The sequence below is a fragment of the Aulonocara stuartgranti genome (assembly GCF_965226115.1).
Source record: "Aulonocara stuartgranti genome assembly, chromosome: 13".
Lineage (NCBI taxonomy): Eukaryota > Metazoa > Chordata > Actinopteri > Cichliformes > Cichlidae > Aulonocara > Aulonocara stuartgranti.
In genome coordinates, this window is record NC_138949.1 from 11,536,365 (window position 1) to 11,559,015 (window position 22,651).

The 22,651-nt window shown below is 42.4% G+C and overlaps 1 protein-coding gene across 5 annotated transcripts in view; it reads left to right on the forward strand.

Annotated features, from left to right (window-relative positions):
* Positions 1-22,651, forward strand: part of LOC309720535 (signal-induced proliferation-associated 1-like protein 2) — a 79,353-nt gene that overhangs the window by 4,129 nt on the left and 52,573 nt on the right. Inside the window, exon 1 of one of the 5 annotated variants that reach the window (XM_082557547.1) lies at positions 13,401-13,760. The exons of the other annotated variants lie outside the window; for them this stretch is intronic. The gene's annotated coding sequence lies outside the window, so the exon portion shown is untranslated. Of the gene's footprint in view, positions 1-13,400; positions 13,761-22,651 lie in introns of those variants that run through there. 5 annotated transcript variants of the gene reach the window in all.

Consider the following 22,651-nt stretch of genomic DNA (forward strand, 5'->3'; position numbering starts at 1 on the left):
TGCAATGGAGAGGATAAGTCCTGGCTAGTCACTGACTTGATGGGAGCCAAGACCGGCAGTGACCCATAGGTTAAGTCAGTCTGTGTTTCCCCCGACAGGCCCGCACAATCGGGACAGCTGACCTCTGTTGTTGCAGCCAGCCCCCTTTGGGAGATAAGGAGGATTTGGTGCCCCTGTGCATACCTCCTCCCTAGTGGAAAAGAATAGCCCTGTTTAAGTAAATGGACATGACTGGGTGAGGATGATGCAGACAGAGTCCAGACAGGATGTCATTTCTGTACACTTTTCTATCTTCGTCTGTTTATTGGAACCTCAGTATATCACATGTGTCACACACAGGAAGTGGAACCGGTTACTTGTTAGGAATGTTGCTTTTACTCTGTTTGATTAAATGTGTGTCTAATTTGATTGGATCACAAATTGGTTGTAGTTTTTTCACCTGTGTCTGTCATGTGTCATTTGACTACTTCTAATAGAAAGTCAAAGGCCCCCGTAAACAGTTGCTTCTTCCACCTATCATCAGTCAAATTTGATTGGCAGAGACCAATCAACTGCAGTGATATGCAAGTAAGGCTTTTTCCAACTGTAGGAACGATGCATATGATTTTGTATTTAGTGCTGTCCACTTGGAATCTGATCTCTCTGTCTTGCATGCACGCACACCTATTGTATCAGCCCAGAGATCCAGAATCAGCGTTTCCCTGTTGTTTTCCCATATTACTCAAGATATTGTGTTTTCCCTGATACAAATGTATATAATAGTCATCATGGTATTCCTTGAAAGTACAGAAAACTGCTCCTGTAGTCTTAAAATGTGGGCCAAAGTGACACAAAGCCCCTCCCGTGCATGCATCAGTGTCCTTGACTGTCAGATCGACCTGGGATAAGCTAAGGCATTTTAAGCGTTAAAAGTGCACGACTGGTTTCTGATAGAGGATGATTGTAATTAACAACTGAAATGGAGCAGATCCGTGACAGATGTGCCATAAAGTGCTCGGGCTTTAGTGTGTGTGTGTGTGTGTGTGTGTGTGTGTGTGTGTGTGTGTGTGTGTGTGTGTGTGTGTGAATCACTGAGGCATTGCTGCTGGGGCCAGTATCCTTCACTTAACCTCGTGAGCACACTGCAGTGCTTCTACACTGTTGTTGAGCACAAGGTTATGACAAAAATCATTATAATCTACATTGGTAGGAGGATGGCTTCAATGAATATCGCACTGTAGAGCTTAAGCGGTAACAAAAGGCTCAAGTTTTAATATTAGAAATATAAAATGTATGTCTAGACAGCGATGCAGAATTTTAACTCCTTTTCGCTATATGATAGGATTATTTTGTTTTTCTGTGTGTTGCCCTGTTGTGCCTTGTTTGCAGAGTGGTATGTGCAGGATTTCTGTTGTGTATCAGCCTTTTTCAAAAGGAAGGAACTTTCTCCTAAACAGCCCTTTGTCAATTGTGAGAGAGTGTTGCTTTTTTTTCCCTTTTATAGCCGGTTCCTTTCATGTTCCCAGATCAATGACATGAGACAAATTAGAAAGTCTAGTCATGGTCTGTAGCCTGTCATTGTGTTTTTAAAAGTACTGATGAGACATATTGGGAGGAGGATGTTATTCTTGTTTGTGCTTCCACTGCTCCATAAATCAGATGATAATGAGTTTAGCTACCCTGGGAATCACCAAAACTAAAACAAATGTGGCCATTTGTACTTTTATTGTCACTGCGAATTTTGAAGTGGTGTGATGCAATGCGTTATTGTGATTGTGTAATTTCTTTCGACTCAAGCGGAAAGCTATTAAAATCTTAAGTGTTGGCTCGAAGAGGTCAGAGCTGTTCTTCCAAGCTCCATTTGGTGCACATAAACATCATAGTGTCTTCAAAATCCTTTAAATATAAATATTTGGTTTCTTGGAGTTCAGTTTAGATACTTTCTCATTCATGGGAATGACATTACTGGGACATTACTGTGAAGCTTTTTTTTTTTTTTTTTTTAAAGAAAGTCATTTACAGCACAGAAATGGCTGTACGTGATGTTGCTTTTGGCCTATTCTTGTAAATTGGTATAGTCTGAATATTTTAGACAAGCCTGAGATAATACAGGGAAACCTTTTACACAAAGTAGATGGGAAGGCTAAAGCGGAAAGAAGCTGAACAGTCAGCTTGGCCTTTCCTTGTTCTTGGGGCAGCAGCGGTATGATGTGTTTAATTAAGGAGCACCGGCCCAGCCAAGCAGATCTAATATGCTAGAACATTATATTCCATCTCTTTTTTTCCCTTCCTATTTATTTCTTTGTCTAGCCCTGCTTCTATGGGATTTGTAGAGATTATTGATGGAGGATAATGATCTTGAGTGACAGTGCCCTGATTTTCTTTTTTCCTTTTTCTTTCTTCTGTAATCGCACTGTTTGTCACTGTGAAGGAGATCAACTGCCCCCTCCACCTCCTCTGCAGCGGAGTGTATTGAAAGCTGCTGTTGATGTTTGGAGGTTAGCCACAGGGGGTGGCAAGATGCAGAATGCAGAGCTAGAGGGAAAGCACTGAGTGCTAGTCTTTATATGGGTTTACTGCCTTTAAAAGAAGAGGAAAATAAGATTACATAACACAATCAGGACAAACAGTGTCCCAGACACTATGCTAGGACCCCGACAGGAGATTTGTGTATTTGTAATTCTTACATAGCTCCACAGCTGTGTGTTCATTCAGTGCTTACCTTCCCCAGGCCATGTTTACTGGAAGCCTTTGGAAGCTCTCTGAAATGTAAACAGGACTGTAGGGCCACAGGCAGTTCAGCGCTAAGCTGCATGAGCTCGAGCCAAAACACAACGAACCAATGAACACACAAATGCTAGATGCACAGCCAGGTGCTGTATATCTGACCGCAGGAGCAGCTGTATAATTACATTGTTCTCATCTGTCTCAAGATGATCTGTGTTTGGGAAGAAAACACAAATACCAAAGGACAGAGGTCAGAGGAAGCTGCCAACCTTTGATGGATAGTTTGTAGTGCATTTACTTCAATATCCTCACAGAAAGCTAAGCTAGCTACACGGCTAGTCATCAGGTCACACACGCAGATCTCTCAGGTGATGACATTTGACATATCCTGGGGGTCCATAACGAGAGAAATTAGTGTCAGTTAATTATTTCCTGTCATTTTGCTTAATTTCCACTGAAAGGCAGTCTGAGCCCGGGGGTCCCTGAGGAGAGGTCTTGCTTTTCCCTTTCCTCACACAGAGACGTTTTCTTGTTTAGTCAATGCTGACTTGTTTGTTATATATTTGCTGTTGTCCTGCAGAATAGACAACATGCCCATGGCAAGGTGGTGTACAGTAAGGCCTCATTCACCAAAGATTATGTGTGAAAATTGTCTGCTCTTCTTATGCATATGAGCTTGCTCTTTCTTTGTATAGGCTTCAAATTTTCACTGGAAACTCAACAGTTGTTGTTTGGGAAAGAGACTGAATGAAGGACCAAAGGGAACGAAAAAAACAACAACAAGATATTCATTTGCACAGGAGAATTTTTTTTTATACACACACACACACACACACACACACACAGAGTACAGGTTAGGTTACATGTGTGGGTTTTTTTCCATTATAAATTATACACATGGGAGCAAGATCAGAGGTGACAGAGTAATCATTACAAATGACAAAGGTTCCATACTATCAGGCTAGTGTAATAACTGTGTAATAGCCTCTTTGTAATAACTGTGAGGGTCTTCTGTGACCTTAATCCCATGTGACTCGGCCACATCCATGGTTTTAAAGTAAAAATCCCCTGCTCTGCTACCAACCACATCCAAACAATGTAATAATGTCAGTGGTGCAAATCAGTACCTTTTTATTATTGCTTTCTCTCTTTTTGCCGTGTGTGTGTGTGTGTGTGTGTGTGTGTGTGTGTGTGTGTGTGTGTGTGTGTGTGTGTGTGTGTGTGTTCTCAGCATCTTTCTTCGGCCTGTTTCCATCTTTTAAAGGCTGCACTGGCTTTTTGAGTGCACATTCACGGGGCTCAGGTTGTTACACAGCATGGAGACCCATTTGCAGAAAGAGCCTGCTCAAATCCATTAGAAGAGCGAAATCTCAAAGGATGATGAAATGGATGTGAGGCAGCATGCGGTAAGGAACATTTAGCTGTCTTTCTTCAGTATGCTCAACATTTATTCTGACATCATATCCAATGGGTAATGTCTGTTAATTCCAGTAAAACATAAACACCACTATCCCGTATGAATGTGGTGCACGAAATATAGACGTGGGGTTTGTCATTTCAAAATCAAATGTGCTGAAAATCAAATGTGCTGAAAAGAAGCATGATAGGATTTTGCCCCAGGAGTCTCATTGTGGGCTGTGCTTATTATTGATTTAATATTGAACCGAATAGTGTTAGTGTCTGTGGTATTTCAATATTTCAAGGTCAGATGCAAACGTTATCCAACAGACTCCAACAAAGTTCTAAAGTATGTGTATCTCTTATTAACCAGGCAGATTTGGTGTGTAGGAACAGCTTGTGGGAGTCATTCATCTTATCAGCCCTTGCTGGAAATAGTCCAGCAATCTACCAAAATAAAAGCAAGGCTTTCCTCTGTTCCACTGAGTCGGTGTAACTTATACTGATGCCAGCGCCTGGTGATTTCTCCAAATGCTGCCATCTTGGTGAAATTCTTGGGAGCCTGCTGCAGTTTAGAGATAAGGAAGTGAGGAATAGTAAAGTCTGTCCAGTGCTGTGATTAAGGACAGTCACCTTCCTGTGCGCAATCTTCATCTTGTGACTGATCTCTGCACGACTGAGGTCAAGTACATTAAAGACTCTAGCTCCGGCTCTGTGTATGTCAATCTGAAATTGCATAAATATTGATGTCAAAAGACGTGCATTCACTAGCGGAAGAGAAGCTACGGTGTGGGGTAGAATCGTACTCCTTATGACTGTTGGGATTTTATTTCCACTCTTTGTTCACTCCCTCCCTTCCTTCATAAGGGCACCTCATCAGATCGTTGGCCTCAATCTGTTCTGAAGCTCAAAGGTCACTCAATCACCAAGGACCCACACGTCAGGTCCTATCAGTAAACCAGGCTCCTGGTAGGAGGAATTAATTCATCTGTTTTCATCTCCTTGGACACTTTTCTTCATTTACCATTCAAAAAAAAAAAAAAAAAAAGCAGACTGTGTGGAAGCCGAATAAAGCAAAAGCAATAATTTCCCAACCTCCTCTCCACACTTTTTGTTTTTAACGTTTTATAAGATATGTGAACATATAAATCCAGACAATTAGTAGAGGTTGATGATGGCTTGCAAAAACGATATGTAGATATGCGCTGGAGTGCGTTTTTCATCACTCAGACTAAAGGAAGGACTGATTAGGTTTGGTGAAAGATCAAGGTGTCTGTGACCTCATGCACATCCTTTCTTGAGAACACAATAAAGCCTGAGGGGATTTTGTGATGCTTCGCTGTTTTAAAATAAAAATGTTTTTGCCCATAAGTCAAGAGTTCATTTACTGATTGTGACAAAAGCGCTCTCACATGTCTAATAGGATAAGATGATGAAGTGATGACATTTTATAAAAGTCAGACATGCGTGGATCTGACCTGCTGGTTTCACTGGTTAGTTAACGTATACGACATCTAGGCAGTAATTGTTTACGGCAGCTGACTCCCGTCTAAATCAGTGAGATCAAGCGTGGTGCTGACGGGCGGCAGAAAAGAGCGTAACAGATTTAGAGCAAAGTAATTTCCCTCGAGTATGGTAAGGTGTGCACAGTATTAAAGACAAAAAGTGCAGAGGCATGATGCGACAAAGATGCATTTTTGCAAATTTATGCAAAGGTGTGAGCGTGTGGGTGGCTTTTTTCTGTTTGTTATTTTTTTTTTTTTGATACACTTGTAGCCACCACACCTCCCTTAAACACACCCACCACATGCCATGCCAGCTGCAGCTGTTGTGCCTCAATGCTGGAGATGTACAAAATTCCTCTCCCTCTGCAATTAGAGCTGGAGATTGCTGAATAGCACACATTGCAATGTCCTAAAATTGCTCTTGCTCTCCTTTCTTGCTCCCGAGAACTCTGAGTAAATGGAAAGCGATGAGAGCGAATCGCGAATAAACTGGCCCCGTCTGCCTCCGAGTTGACAGATTGTGCGAGCTGCTCCTTGTGATGTGCCGTTACCCGGTTAAAGAAACCAAAGGGTGGAAAAAGGCCTCATTGATAGGGTGGGTTTCTCATGCCTGACTGGGAATGTTCGCTTTCCACAGAGTCAAGTGGTGCATTGTGATCTCAACCAAAGAAATGCAAATATATAGAACAGATGTACTACTTCTTTTCTTCCTCCCCCGTTTGTCGGCAGGAGTAATCTCTCACTCTGGTGGAAATTGTGTTGGGTGCACTCTGGGTGCAAGACTAAAGTGTTAACAAGGGAAAAGCCATGTCACCCTGGCACATGTGATGGCTGCCTGCCTTTCAGGGCCTTTTCTCAATAAGGCTAGATGCTCAGGAGAGATAAATGGAGGCTTTTGTGGCCTTTGCCAGAGGGAGAACTGCACAATGCAGGACACACACAGAGCGAGGTCTTTTCCAGAGAAAATGGTTAAAAGCAGCATTTCTACAGTCCCTCCTCCTTTCCCTCGCTTTCACTCACTCCTTCACTTTTCTCATGTCTCTCGCTCTTACCCGCTCACTCTCCAAATCTTTTCCTCCTCCGTGAGAACTGAACCTTGCTCCCATAATGTTTCCATAAACGGGCTGAGGGAATGGAAATAACTCGGACCATTTCCCATCTCCTCCTTCTATCCATCCTCCCCCCACTTGCAGTCTCTTTACAGGGCTGTGGACAGTACCTAAACACACTGCTTTTAATGATACCGAGTGTTTTACACAGCTCCGAGCACTCGCAGAGTGCACCTCGTACACCCTGGTCTTTGCAGGCTTAATATAGCTGTGCTACTGCTGCTTCATCAGACATTACCAGGCCCCTCCACTAACAGGACTGCTTTGAACAGGATGGAGGTCAAATTGGTCTTCTGCCTGAGATTTGAAGTACCACTACACAGCCAGGAGATACTGACTCTGAATTACAAGCTATTGTGCTCCCCTTTCACTATTACCTATCATCTTTTGTTATTAAGGGTCTCTCTGCCTTCTTTCATTCTTGCTTTTTCAAGTTATTTTTTACTTTTTGATACAGTCATTATTTCCCATGCCCACTCTGCCCATTCTTATTTGTCCTGTCTCTTTATCTTTCCCTTCCCCTTTGTGACTCTTTGCATATTATTGTCTTAACTGTCGCAATGTTGCTGTCTGGGGTTTTACATGTAGATTTGCATGTCGGTTGTTGCCTGCATCTACAGGCCATCCTGCTAGCGCAGGGCAAACTCTCATGTGGGTGGCTGTCCTGGGAACAGATGTTTTTGGTGCCACTTGTAGGGGGAAAAGCTTTGAAAGCGACTCCATAAAAGAGATGCCAGCTGCATGACAAACTAGGGCCGCCTCGTCCTCAGGAATTCTATCAGAGCCATTTCTCTCTGAGCCCTGGAAACACTGCCTGTTGAGAATAAGCAGAGTTCTCACTTAATCAGCCTGTTCCCTTTGGATAACTTCATTAATTACAGAAGGAAGTTGTTCTGCTGGAACATATGCTCCAGATGGCCACAGACTTCACTTTTATAAAAAAAAAAGTTAATCTTTTATTTCTTAGTGTTGTAGTTAGATTATCTTACATGTTTCTTTCCTTCCAATCTCGTTGGTAGTAGACTTTCATTTTCAGCACCTACGACATTTCCAGCATCTGGATTCATATGATCACTTAGCTTTTGCTGTACCAGTTGTTTTGTTTGTAGCGTACACCCAACTTCTCTAGCCAGCTGTGAAGCAGGCATCTGGCATCTTCTGCGGTCCTTTAAAAACACTGGAAACCATATCGTTAACAGGGCAAAGTTGCCAGTGTCAGCTTTCCTTTGCTACTTTAATGCCTCTGCACACGTCCGTAGCGCAGCACCTCTGATTTGGCATCTGCACTCTTTCCCCTGCCAAACTTCCAATGAAAAGCAGCTCTCTGGCCAGTGATTATCATTCACCTGCTAATTTTAACCACTGCACTCGTCACAAACCCTTATTATGTCCCTTATGGATGAAGGACGTCATCTGTGCTGCACACAAAATGCACTGAACCTGAACCACTGGTGTTGGCCAATTTTTTTTACCAAACTAAAGTTAGGATGGGTGCTCGCCTCAGGAGATCCCAGTCATATGTTTATTGGTAATGATATACTGTGTGCAAAAAATGAAAACAACTTGCTCAGATAAGATATGTTCAGCAAGCCAGTGGCAATGTTGTACTGTTCAAAAATTAATCTATGGGTTTGCTCAGCAGTGTGACTATAGCAGCAGGGAATGAAGTCTTCTTCATCTGGTATAAACAGAGATACGGTTGCAAAGCAAATGATTTGGGAAATGTGGTGCTCAGATTTTAAATGAAGCATTATTTGTTGTCTCCCATGTATTGGGCTGTAAGGACTGCCTAAGAGGCTGAAAACAAAAGTTCCCTGAACAACCACTCGACCACTCAATTTACAGCTGAACTGAGCATTTCCCTCCTCATGACAACATGTAGAGGGGTGTGTTGTTGTCTGACTCATCCTTTTAAAAAGTTTAAAAGGCAAATTTAATGTTGATTATTAAAGTTGTGGCCATTTTGAGTGACGGGGAAGTCAAAGGAACGGGGGGGTTGCACAGCTAGCTGTCTGCTAGGCTAATTTGAGTCACTGAACTGGACCTTTGTCTTGTTGTTTGGAGCATTTGAATCCAGTTATCTGACAAGAAGATGGATGGCTGTGTGGCTGATCATACTAGCAGACAAAAGAAGTCTGTGTGTGTAAGTGAAGTTCTAGTTGTCCTCTTTTAACCAAGCTAGCTAGCTTGGCTAACAAGATGCATTCTACAAGCTACAAGCTAATAACCACAACTGGTAAATGGCCTGTATTTGTATAGCGCTTTTCTAGTCCTTAAGGACCCCAAAGCGCTTTACACTACATTCAGTCATTCACCCACTGGCGATAGCAAGCTACATTGTAGCCACAGCTGCCGGACACAGGCGCCACCGGGCCCTCTGACCACCACCAGTAGGCAAACACAGGGTTAGTATCTTGCCCAAGGATATTTGGCATGCAGCCAGGAGGCAGCTTGGGATCGAACCACCGACCTTCTGATTAGTGGCTGACCTGCTCTGCCACCTGAGCTACAACCACCCCAACTACACTACACTACAAGTGCTAGCACTCGACCGTCTTGTTTAAATGTGGTTAAAGCCATAAGGTGAAATTCGATGCTTCAAATTGGGTCTTCACAAACCAGAGATGACGCCATGGCAACTGCGTCCATATTTTATATACAGCTTATAGTATTGACCATCTAGCGATGTATTTCAATCATTTAGACATCCAAATGGCAAAGTTGTCTAGTTATTTTGAAAAAAAAAAAAATAGCGTTTTAGTGTATTTTTTATTTACCTCTTCTGTTAATCATCTTACAACTGTTTGAGAGCTTTGAAACCATCACAGCTACATTGATATTCTCTTGCACATCTGGCATCTTTTTGGTTCCCCTCTTTTTATAGACTATTTCAACATTATGCACTCCACACTGTATATAAATGCCACTTGTTTTGCACATATTCAACTCTGTATATTTTATATATTTTATTATTATTATTATTTTATTTTATTTTTTTACTATTTAATTTGTAAAAATGTGTACACACACACACACACACACACACACACACACGTAGGAAAATATTTAGTATACACATCCAGAAATGCATACACTATTATATATTGTACATATATTTATTAGTTTCAGGTTGGCCATTCTTGTATTTTGCTCGTTTGTGTTGTTGTGTTTGCACATCTCTGTTGCTTGTGGGGCTCGCACACAAGAATTTCACTCGCATGTGCTGTGCCAGTGTGCCTGCACATGTGATGTGACAATAAAAAGTGATTTGATTTGATTTGATTTTCTCTTTGTGTTTCATTTGTGTTTGTTTTGCCTCAAACTGCCTGAAGCAATAATGCGTGTTTCCCTGAATTCTCTGACTCACCGCTGATCTCTGTGCCCCTCTCTCCTCCTTTCTCCTTTCCCTCCCTCAAGTTTCCATCTTTGTTCAGAAGGGAGGTCTGCTGTCACTCAAGGCTGTCATGTGCAGAAAAAGTTGCCTAGCAACAACATAGAGGGATGCAGAGCTGCTGTTTACTCTCCACCCGCTCACCTCATGTGCCCACTACCCCCTTCTCTTTCGCTGTCTTCCCCTGTTGTATAGATGGAGTGTTATGGATGGTGGAGGCGGCAGCGCAGCCTCTGGCTCTTTGGTGAATTTGGACAACAGATACAGAATAAACTGAGAGAAGGTGGAGAGAGGGAAAGGAGAGGAGGCGGGGAGATGGTAGGGGAGTAGTGACATTCAAGAGATGATGTGTCTGACTGTTGCCAGCCAGCTGCTATTCCTGCCTTCCTCTCAGCAGGGGAAACTGGCCATTTTCCTTACAGTACCCTCTGTACATAACTAAAAGAGAAACTTGTGCTCCCACAGCCTGCTGTTATCAGCCAGACTAAAAATACTGAGAAGCAAGTGTATCACATGCCTGGCTATCGTCACACGCTCATGAAAAGAGGCTCAATCTCAGCAGATACAGGTACCTTTGATTCTCTATGGGTTATTAAATGTTCCCTGGTGGAAGCAATCAGGCAAACCCCTTTGTTAACTTGTTTACTGTAATTATATAGCAAGGCTCAATGGGTTCCTCACGGCCATGCTGAGGAAAGCTGCAAGTTGGCTGTGGAATGACACGAGTCACACTCAAGGTTGCTGAGAATCAAAAGGCTTCACAGACACAAATAATCTCAGTGTCGAATTAGTATTTTTATCCATCGAGTCGTTTTATGAACGCTCCAAAGCTTTTGACATCAATATGATGAAAAGGGTTGATATTAAGTTGTTAGTGCTGCTGCTGTATAGACAGCTTTATTTAGCCCAACCTTTTTTGTTTATTTTTAACCACGCCTAGCTTAACAAAACAAATCCTACCCTTGCTCTGCCATAGGTATGATATAGTCTGGGCTGTTTTATTTTATTTAAATTTTATTTTATTTTTTAGTTGGCTTTTATTCACTTTCTTTTATGTAAAGTGGCATACATGGTGTAGATGCCCTGTCTGAGACCAGAAGGAAACACAAGCCCAGTCTCAGGGATACACAAGCTGGTGTGTTCCAAGTGTTCGCCCTAATAAATCGGATGTTTTGTTTCAAATCAAATGTGCAGCTCCAACCACTGTGGTAACACCTGGAAAACACCTTTTTTTCTTAGCTTCTCTGGAGAAAAAGCTAGCAAAATTATTTCCTTTAAAACTTCATTAGGTGTGCAATATATTAAGTTATTAGCTACAAGTGGAAGAATGCTTCGCTTGTCTTTAAATCTACATAAAGAGTTGAAAAAGTTTATGAGATTAACTCAGGAAATCAACAGTTTCGACCAGATTGCAATTTTCTACAGGAATTAGTGTCTCTTCTGCCACTAAAACTACATTATTTCGTTATATTTCAGCTCATTCAGAATGGACCAGATGGCCACTAGCTTAGACCCCAATTTTCAGTATATTTCCTTAAATGAGTCCAAATTCTTTCTGGAGTGTTTGAAACATGAGCTTAGAAAATATGTTATTTTAGTGTTTTGTGAATGTATGCTGTTCTGCATGCGTATCCGCTTGTGTAATGACTACCTTCACTATGTAAATTACCCATCAAACGCGTCCGTCAGTGTGCAAACGAGCAGCGTTTGTGGGATTGTGCGTTTCTCCACAGGCCCTGCTTGCACATGTGTGTAGGCTGATGAATAGTTTGTCTGTTTGCTGGGATGCAGTGACAAGAACTCTTAAGTGTTACCTCCTGTGGGCTTCCCACTCTTCAAATAAAACTCTTTCCTTCCCCTCAACTCAAATCAAAGCTGAGAACCTGCCTGCAGAGGCTGGATCAAAGGAAGACTGTGGCACAAAGACTTGTACCCGCTGCCATTCATTCAACTTGATTAAAGTCTGTCATTTCCTGCTATTAACACGTTCCTACCTCCAACCATAAACTGAGCAAAGCCGTTATCAGGAAGTGGCTAGAGTTGTCACTATGTTTGGGTCCTTTCAATTAAATCCCCTGAAGCTTAATTATGTAACATTATATGCTCTTTCTGTAGCCTTCCTGTGTCTCGGGAAGGCTGACTTTTTGAGAAATAATAGTTTCAGTTACATAAACATATTTACAAATAGTCGGTTGTAGTTACTAAAAAGGCACAAGTTCAGTTTTTAAGCCACTCTTCTGCAGCAGTACTGTCCTCAGTGGTGTAGGTCACAGTTATTGCTCTCCACACCCATATTTCAGCCGCTCCTTTACAGATTTCCAACCAGCCTCCTTCACTAAATCCATATTAGAGCCTTGACACAGCAAGCTGACCACGGGTGACTCTCATCAACAAACACTTAATGGCAGCCTAATGTCGAAAGTGAAAATTACAGTGCCATATGAAACTTTTTTTTAAATGGACTACCAACTTGGCAGGCACAGAGAAGTGATCATCTGTAGTGTTCACTGTGCAACTTTTATGAGATGATATGAAGCAGCACATAAGTTAATCTTTGTTGGTTGGTGTGTGTGTGTTTGTGCACGGGAGAGTGTGTAAACCTTAAAACCACAGCTGTTTGCTTCAAAACACCAGAGAGGGGTGTCCTGCAGAGTTCTGTTTTCATACATTTCTCTTCCTTTCTTGCTCTGAAGACCATCATAACCTCACCCCTCCCTGCCTCCCCTCGTGTCTGGTTGCTGCAGTCTCTGCTGCTGATGGGAAAAAGTATGCAGTGCTTAGCATATGGCATGTGGATAGAGGGATTATCATTTTTGGGGGAGAAAAAAGAAAAAAACCATGCCTCCTCCTGGGCCTTTCTCCGCTTATCTCTGTGTTTAAGGTGGTCGTGGTTGCTGCTAGCTCTGTCTGCCAGACAGACCTTTGTACCAAGCTGTAGTTCATAAGAGAGAATGGATAAGTGGATTCCTGCATCTCCCATCACTCCAAATGTCAGCCATCATGAGGAACTTGGAAGGTCACAGGCTTGATCTGGGGATCTTTTTCTGGGAACAATAGCTAACCCCCCCAATTTTTCTTTTCTTCTTTTTTCCCCTCCATTCTTGTCCTTCCTGTCAGCCCGAGAAGCTCTGAATGTCACGGTCCGTTCCCTGCCCCCAACCACCAACACCAACACTCAGCATTGCTCCCCACCCCAACTCTTAGCCAACACAGCCACCTACTTTCCCTTACATATGCTAATGCTGCAGCCTCATTCAGTTGTTGGTGGCTTTGTCACAGGGGGGAGGGCTGTGTGCATTAAGGGGCAGCTGTATGCATTTCACTAAATTGACTCCAAATAGCTGCCAGACTTGTCCTGATTTTACTCTCTCCTTCTCTTCTTTATACCTTTCTCCATTTTTCTTTCCAAGCTAGCTGTTAGTAAAGGAGCAAAAGGAAGGTGCTGCAGTTTATTTTTCGAGGCTTTCTGCCGTGGAGTGTGTCGGGTTCCTCTCTTTCTTTGTGTGCTTTTGGGTGGCTTGTGCTCAACAAGTGGCTGATGGATTTAATGCACTTGGATAGCATCTCCACAGTGAGCTCATTACCACAGTAGCTCACAGGTCTCTGTTCTTAGAATTTATGGCTCTGATGAAAAAGGACTCTATTAATCAGGTAAGCATGGCAACTATTTATCTACTGTTGCTTTTTCATTTAATGGCCTCACACAGGAAAATGGTGTAAAGGCTAAATAATGCACGTTAGTTAACATGAACTTTTGTTTGAGCCGCATTTATATGCAGCATCAGCTTCATAAAAAGTGGAGTACGGCCTTTCTGTGTTTCAGACAGTTCTTGTGAGGTGACTGAGTGATTCATCTGTATATCCGTGCTTGCTCCTGTCTTTCATTCACATCCACTGATTGACTGAACATGGTTTTGTGTCAGCAGCAGAGATTGCAGCTGCTGCCCTGAAGTCCAAATTATCTCTCTTACACCAAAATTCTGTCAGCAGCACCGGGCTGACGGTGAGGAAGAAACTTTGAAAAGGAAATAAAAAGCTGCTGCACTGAGTACAAGGAGGGAAAGGTGTGCTGAGGTCGCCCTGCTGTCAGGCTGCATAAGTGCTGCTGCCCAGCTGATGCGTGTGAATGTGTTTGCGTCAGTGTGTTGACTCTGTCTTAACTGCGTCAAACACCTACTTACCTACTTTCGAGCTGAACACTTTCCTTTTGCAAACTGAGAGTTCTCCTCTCACCGTTTTTCTTCTCCTCTCCCAGAGAGAGTGTACTTTTCTGAACAGGCTGCCATTGGTATGGCTGTAGCTAAGAAAGCAGCAGGCTGCTGGGAAGTGGCGGGGTGGGGGATGATGTGTGCTGATGGAAATAGGTGGTGGTTTATTCTGGAGACTTGCTGGGCCACATCAACCCTGCATGTCCCTTTCTGTCGCCCCATAGCAGAGAGGGCCGCTGTGGTTAGGCCCAGTTTGCGGGGGACAGATGGTCCCTTTTGGAGAAGGGCCACAGCACAGAGGTCTCTGTTCATGGGGCTCCACCAGAGCAGCCAAGAACAAACACGGTCTCCTTCTGTTGGGAACATTCAGGAGCTTCAGTCTGTGAGACCTAATGGATTCAGGAAGTGACATCTAAAACTTTGCATGCATGTTAGGAGTGTGACTGTGACGCTGATAATTTTGAATGACCTTTAAATAAGTGCTTTGTGAATGCGCTGCTAGTCAGATTTCCAATAACACTGCATTCAATTAGTCATATTAGTCAGTATTCTTTAGTATTGCAACAGAGGAGAGAACGGGGGACTCTTTGTCTTTGTCCGTAGCCAAGTTTGCAACATTGCTTTAATCTTTTAATTGGTGCATTGTGAGCTTTCTGTCACTTTCCTGCAGTTCTTGTTCTTTGTTTCCATGCGAATAAACAGGGAGAATCTGTTGTCCTGTCTATTTTAATTCTCAGATCACCCTGAAACAACTAAAGGACAATGGCAGTGTGCTGCCCGGCAGGCGCTGGGCAGACGGCCAGCTGGCAGAGCGACTGGGTAGGAGACTCCCATTTTCAAGCAGAACCAAGAGGAGGCTTGCCTCTCCTGCACTGCTTATAGCCAGCACCATGATTATTGTGCTCCTTCTATATGAGCTTTAGTCCGAGCAACTGGGGCTCTTTTCCAGAACATAGCTTTGACGCATAGCTCAGCTCCACACCTTGTCGATGTGATGCGCTTAAGCTACTCCTTGATGGATTGCTGTTAGTAATTATGTTAATCTTGGCATGTAAAGGTCATCATTCTAGTGCTGCAGTGGTAATTTTATCAATGGCTGTCATCCGTAATGCAGTACTTGGCAGTGGAATTTAAAGCCATGCAGCAAATTCATATGGGGTATTTTATACTTGCACTGGAAATATGACAAATTACTTGAGGGTTGAACTGTCAGCTTAGTTGCAACCAAGCTTCAGAGCTTTTGAAGTGCTTTAAGAGGATGTGTTTTGATGTTTAATGAGCCTACAGCATATAAAAACACTAAGTGATTGTTTTAGAGGCTCTTAACGTACATCAATTTAAAACATGCTTTATAACTTTGCAATGCAGACAGTGACTTTGAAGCCATGTTTATATGAAAGAAATCAATGCGCAGTCATGGTTTGTTTTTGTTTTTTTTGACTCTTGCATTGTATATTTCTGCAAACTCTCTATTGAGCCTTTTTATTTTTTTAATTTTTAATTTTTTAATTATTTAAACCATTCACGTCTTGATTTACTTTTACTCTCTATGTCTTTGTATTGTTCATCACCCAACCTCCCCTCAGCTTCATTTCTTTTAAAGTGAGTTACAGGTGTTTGGTTTTTAACCACGAGTAAGAGAGAAAGCCAAATTTGTAACTACCAAAACTTTTTAGCTCTTGATTCTTTGTCATCTCCTTAGAGAAGACTTATTAAAAAATTTCCAGCCAGGTTGTAAGCGGTTACTTGACGTGCTGACATTAAAAAGCTTGGGTGTTGTTAGTGTCGCTATTTTTATCTTTAATTGTGACTGAGATGAAAATCAGGCTACACTGTAAGAGTCAAATGCTGGTAATTCCAAAGTGTTAAGACTCCATTTATGTTAGCTGTAATTGTGTTGTCTTTGTATTTACCCCTTAGCCAAAGTTCACTCTACAGACTCACAATTATTTAGGCCACTTTGCTCTGGCGGAGCCTTTTTCTTTGTCTATAGTGGAGCATATGGTAGATATTACGGGATTTGAAAGTGTGCAGGAAATGAAAAGAATTCCCTTTTTTTTTTTTTTTTGTAGTTTCTGTAAGATAAATACTCACTGTTCCCTCAACCAAGTGAAATAGTCACATCGTGGTTGACCCCTGAGCCTCAGACTCATCTGTAGCCAGCACATTCCAGATGGAGCTACAGCCAGCACAAAGCAGAGCAGGCTTCAGGGCGCGCTGGTGTAGGAAAACGGACTGCGTGTTCATGTTCATGTAAGCCGCCTCCCTGATAAGACTAAGGCTACAAATAACCACCGGCCCAAACCGCAAACTCCACAGCGAAGCAAACTGCTATCTTTTGTTTAATTGTACATTGTGAGAGCATAGCTGTTGACAGATGAGGTGTGGCTCGGTAACTGCTGGAGGACCGTCACCTCGGGTTAGAGCAGCAGCCACAGAAGCAGATTATCAGATTCGGCTCAGCTCGGAAAATGTCTCTACTGCCACTTGTATTCCAGCCGTTTTCCGTCTTGTGTCTGTGGAAAGCCGTTCAATTTTAGGATGCTGTGGAAGTATAAAAGTCTGATTCTGGTATGAAGCAACTTCCTCTTTGAAAAGCTTCCCATCTAGTCCACTTGATCCAGAAGGGAAACAGGTGAAAGGATTTTTACTTGAGTTTTATATAGATCAAAATGCAGACAGAGCATAAAGAGACTTCTTTTGAAGCTGCACTTATGCCAGGGGTTAGATTCCTGCAGATACTTTGGTGGGCGCTTTCTGGTCTTTTTCCCCCCCTTTCCAATAGCTTCTTTACTCCTAAAACCTGTGCACCTGCGGCACTGACTGGGCATTAGTAAATGTGGGCATTTCCCACAGTGCATTGTCAGGCTGGGTGAAGGGTGAGTGGGTGAGAGTATAGTTTACTCTGTGCTGTCTGACCTCCTTTTTTTTTCTTCTTTTAAATCTTTCCTACTTGTTCGTCTTCTGTTGGTTCAACTAAGGTCTGGATGCGCTGAGATATAAAAAAGAAAACAAACCTCTAATTGTCTCTCATGCTCCTGTGGAAGTTGCTTCGCTTCAGAGCCTCTCTCTCCACAAGCACACACCCATATGAACTCAGGCTCCACTCTTTTGTAACATTTTATGTCTTTAATCTCCGCTGCTGCTGTCATGCCAATCATCACTCTCTCATGAGGTCACTGCATGTGTTTGTGTGGTTGTGTAATTATGGGCAGTGCCAGGCATATTGGATTTTGTCAGACTTTTCAGCGGTGATGCCCTTGTTTCTGTAGATGGTTTGCACTGTAAAAAGCCCAAATTCAAAATGAATGTTTTTGTGTGTATGTGTTTTTTAGATGTATTTCTTCTAAGCTGATATGACCTAAAAGGGTAAATATCAGGTTTCCTCTACTAAAAGTTTAGTTACCAAGTGAGTCAACAATCTTGGACTGAATTCAGTCTAAATGTGGAGCTAGATCACGGAAAAATAGGAGTCCAGGGACTGTCCTTCAGAAAATCACTTCATGGATGGTGTCATTCTTTCTGGCGCATATTTAAAAAATGACACTTGCCAAAGAGAGTAGCACTCTGACATTATTAGTATAGCTGGCCTGTCAAGACAACTTCTGTGTTTGAAAACACTGGTGAAATCAACTGTAAATGTCAAGTTGAGAAAATCTGGTATAGCAGGTTGTGTATTTTCCATAGAAACAACAGCAACTGTTGGTTCCAGAAAGCTTGGGGTGACACAGTGTACCAACTGTGTATATATACCCGTCCCTAGCTGATAATAGTACATTAAAGGAAATGGAAACAAGTCTAAATATGTAACAAGAAAGTAAGTGGAACATTCTTTTTCACAGCGACCCAATGGGTAAAGTAATACAGTACTTTTGAGACGTATCTTGAAGTGGATACAGCGGTTGTTAGCACATCACATGGCAGTACATCATCTTTGCTTATCAAACAGAAGGTTATGAGTTGAAATCCAACCCTGCAATAAAACACCTGGGATGTTGTTGTTTTTTTTTTTTTTTTTTTTAAATTAGTATCGCAAGTGCTGCTACTCTAGATGCATGACTAAATATGAATAGTGACGTTAAATTTAACCCTCTCAGGCTCAAATTAAACTTTTTGTTGCTAATGCACAACCAAGTCCTGCAGTGGTACTTCTGAGTAAAAAAAAAAACTCATAAAATATGTATGTGGGGTAATCAGGTTGTTAGTTTTTAACTGTTGCAAATCTGCAACGCCTGCCTTGAGAGGGTTAGCAAGCTTACAATGACCCTTTGACTGAAGTTCTTAATTTGTTTTTGTTTGAGCTTTTACAGTGTCGGAGGCTGTGCACAGTACACATATGGGGACTATGACAGAAAAATGAGATGGCAGATTAGTACTAAAAGATGTTGGTGCTGATGGTACACTCATAGACAAATGTTCTCACAGTCAACAGGACAAGTTTGCGACAAATAAACTGCCCAGCGTTTGGCTTTGATTGCTACAAGTCAGAACTTGCTGAGATGTTTGCAAAATCTTGTCCACAGCAATTCTAGCTAGTTAACGGTCTCCGCTCTGTGTGTGGGGTTTTTTCCCTTCTTCTTAAAGATGTGGTCTTTGTTGTGCATGTACTTTGTGGACCATGCAACCTATTGTTTATTTAGTCACTGAGTTGACCTGCAATTACCAATGACTCATGATCCAAATTAAAACCAGAAGGACCCTAAGCTGTCTCCATTTCATATAATGAAATAAGTTACCCCAAGTTTACTTATTTGCATTCTTGAAGTATTACCTTTTTTAAGTGTTAAATGCTAAAGAGAGGTTGTTTTTAATGAATAGGCTCACTCATTTTGGCATGTCATTCAAGGGGAAGCTGGCATTCAGCAGCTCTTCTTCTCTTGATGTGTTGTTAGAAAAGCGTAATCTCTTTGTTTGGTTAAGAGAACAAACATGCCCTCTCCTCATTTGCTTATTGTTGTTGTAATGCAGAACCACATCCATTTCTTTCTGTGTGTGTGTGTGTGTGTGTGTGTGTGTGTGTGTTCATTTTAAGCACAACTGTCAGGATTTCTGGCCTTCATTCTGTGTGACTTGCAAATTCTGCAGACCCCCAGTTACACACCCAGAGCCTTTGAAGACATGCCAAATTTGATTTCCAAGTATACCAGAGCCTTGAGTGACAGTGACTTATGAGGAGGAAAGGATGGAGGGGAAGTAGTGGGTAAATGGAGGATGATTTTGACCGTCTGTTTGGTAAGTGACAGTCACATCCCTCTATCCTCGCTGATGGACAACACTGTGAAATTGGTCCCTGCTGAAGTAATATTTTTAATTCCGTAGCTTACTTCTTGCGTAACCCTACTTAACCTAAATATTTATGAGGTTTTTTTTAAAATATTGTTAAATTTTGTTTTATGTGTTTTCCAAACCATGTGAATATTTTAAAGGATAAGAAGGCTTGATATAGTCTGTAGTTTCATCATGTTAGGCTTGATAAGGCAGCTGGCTGGGACTCATTTTACTAGCTTCCCTACCGCCCACTGAGGGTGTGACCCTCCATTCACACTGGCCATTAAAATCTCAGCATTACTCCCTGCAGGCAATATTGGCACATCACGGTGTTCGGTAGGTGGTCTAAGCACAATAAGAGAAGGTGGAGTTTGATGATTGGGTTCTTACCGGCTCAGATACACTGCTCTATCGCCGCGTTGAGGAAGGAGTGGCTTCGGCCATTAATGGCAGGGCTTTAGCATCAGTCTTAATATGAGTGTGAGGTGGTGGGAGATTATTCCCTGTTGTGTGGTTGAATTGTGGGAGCAGCAGATGAAAAAGGAAGAAGTTGAATGGTGCATTTCGTGTTCTTTGGTCCATACTTTCATAGCTTTAGTTCATGTGATCAGTAACGCACACGCATACACACAGTCTTAACACCTCTTTACAAGTGTCCTTTTGGTTACGGAGGGCCTTGGGGAAGGTGCCATGCCTGGTTTCTCAGGCCCCAGTAATGAACTCTCAAGGATAACATTGCCCAATTAATTGGTTCTGTGGTTTTAATTGCACCGATCTCTTTGAGCTTGGTTTTGGCAAAACTCCCATTCTATTTTTTTTCCTTCTCTGCTTAACCTCTCATTCTTCTTTTTGTAACAACCCAGTTAAGGTGAAGAATCGCTCCAGTGAAGCAGGACTACAAGTTTTTTTTGTTTTTACACCCCCCCCCCCCCCCCCCCTTTTCTCCTCCATCAGATTGGAGATGTCCGTGTCTGGTTGCAGATATCTCTGCCCCAACCTTCTCTTGCTGCGAGTCTGATGAATTTAATATCTAAAACCAGCACATGCCCCCCTCCCATTCTCAGCACAAGGTTGCAAGCAGCTGCTGACAATGGAGGATTGAAATCAGAGCTCCCACGTTGTTTTAAATCAACTCCTTGGAGGGAGAAGTGCCAACACAGTATGCAGCGCTGATTTGATTGCATTTGAGTGCGGAGTGATATGGAACGCGATTTTATTGTTTTTATTTTAAGTTTATTGAGGAATCAAACGGAGGGCAGTGAAGCATGTGAAACGTCCCTTCAGGTTTGTTTGCTTTCCGCTTGGATTTTATCCCCCCTTCCTCCTTGTTAATGATGAACACAGTGAGACACATCCTAATGTCTGACTGTCTGCAGCATGTCAGTGTAAAATGGCAGAAGGCAGGTTAAAAAAAAAAAAGGTTTCAAATTCATTGAGAAGGACTTGTAAATTTCATTCACATCACAACACTGCCTCACCCGTTTTATGATGAAGTCCATGAGCTGGAAAATTGATGTAATCATCTTGGCCTCTAGTCTACATTGCACCCTAATTTGGCTGCAGGAGGAGAGGAGAGGATGACTGCATCGCAGCTTGGCCTCGGCTCCTGAGGTTGAGGCTTCTTGGGGACGAGGCCAGCTACAACTTCCTGATTGCAGAGAACAGAGGAGCATTAATGTGGCTCAATTACACAAGGCTTTATTAAAGATAATTGGCCATAATTACAGGCCTGCATTCACCCCAAAGGCGCAAGAGTGGCCAGGCAGGTTGGTCGGGACTAAGTAAACACGTCTGACTTTGACCTGAGGTGCAATAGGTTGGACACAGGAGGATTCCACATTTTATAGGAATGTGAAAATTCGATTCCTGCTTTGACGGTTATTATCTCAGTTGAAGGTGTTGTTACATATCATGCCAAATGTCTTTTCTGGGCAAAACCTGAAGGTAAATTGTGCCTGTGATCTTCAAACACATGCAAATCTTGATATTTTGCTGAAATGATTGTGACTTCTTGGTGACTTTTCAGCAATTGCAACACTCGATTTACTCAACCCGTGCGAGCAGAGCGTCTCAAGGTTAAGCAGCACATGATATTTTCAAAGATAACTCCAGGCCTAACAGCGTGCTATTATGTGGCATGTTTAGCTACTCAGGAATCAATTGCTACCTGAAATGAGCTTTGATGCCAACAAATCGGGTAAGCGAAGATGCAGTATTCCTCTCAAGAACTTTTTTTTTTTTTTTTTTTTTTTTAAGGGCTAATGACACGGTTCTGCTTTTTTCACGTGCACGCTATGTTCCTAATTTCCTGAAGTGCTGTCAGTGCTGAGTGGATTAGTCTTAATAATGTTGCGCTCAGAAAGTGTTTGCGACTGGCATCAAAGTGCTTCAGCGTTGATGTGTGCAGTGCTGTTTTTGTCAAACATCCTGGCACTGTGACTCTTTTTCCATAAATACCATTTGCAAAATTCCGGTTTTCTCATTACTAGCTCAAGTAGCTCAGGGTTTCACTCAGCGTGCCCTTACTAGTCCATTAGATAAATCTGTAACTATAAACATTTGCAGAGTTGGAACCAAAACCCAACAAAAGCACACTTCATGCTTTTGCTCGGAGAGCCTTCCTCTCCGTGCTCGCAGTGGCAGTTCTGCACAAGTGACTGCAGAAGTCAGTCACTCGGGTGAAATGGCCTATTAGCAAAAGAAGAGTATTAATCTCAGAGTGGTGGACAGAACACGTTCACTTTTCTGACAGCGTATTAATATCTGGCGGGCCTTTAATCAGGACACAGTGTCAGAGGATTATTTTAAGACCTGTCAGAACCGCTGGGCCACTCCTCTCTGGATGAACCAAGATGAAAGACAGACTCTCCAACATCAGACAGAAAATGAGTTCATTACTGTAATTAGGCCTCTCTCCCATCTCGCCTTCGCCATTCCTTCCTCCTGTTCACCAGGCCTTTTGTCTTAAACGCCCATAATGGCGATGCATTACTCCACTTAGCGAAAGCAGACCTCTCACCCCTTTCCATCTGCTGTTTCACTTGTGGAGACCAAAACAAAAGAAAG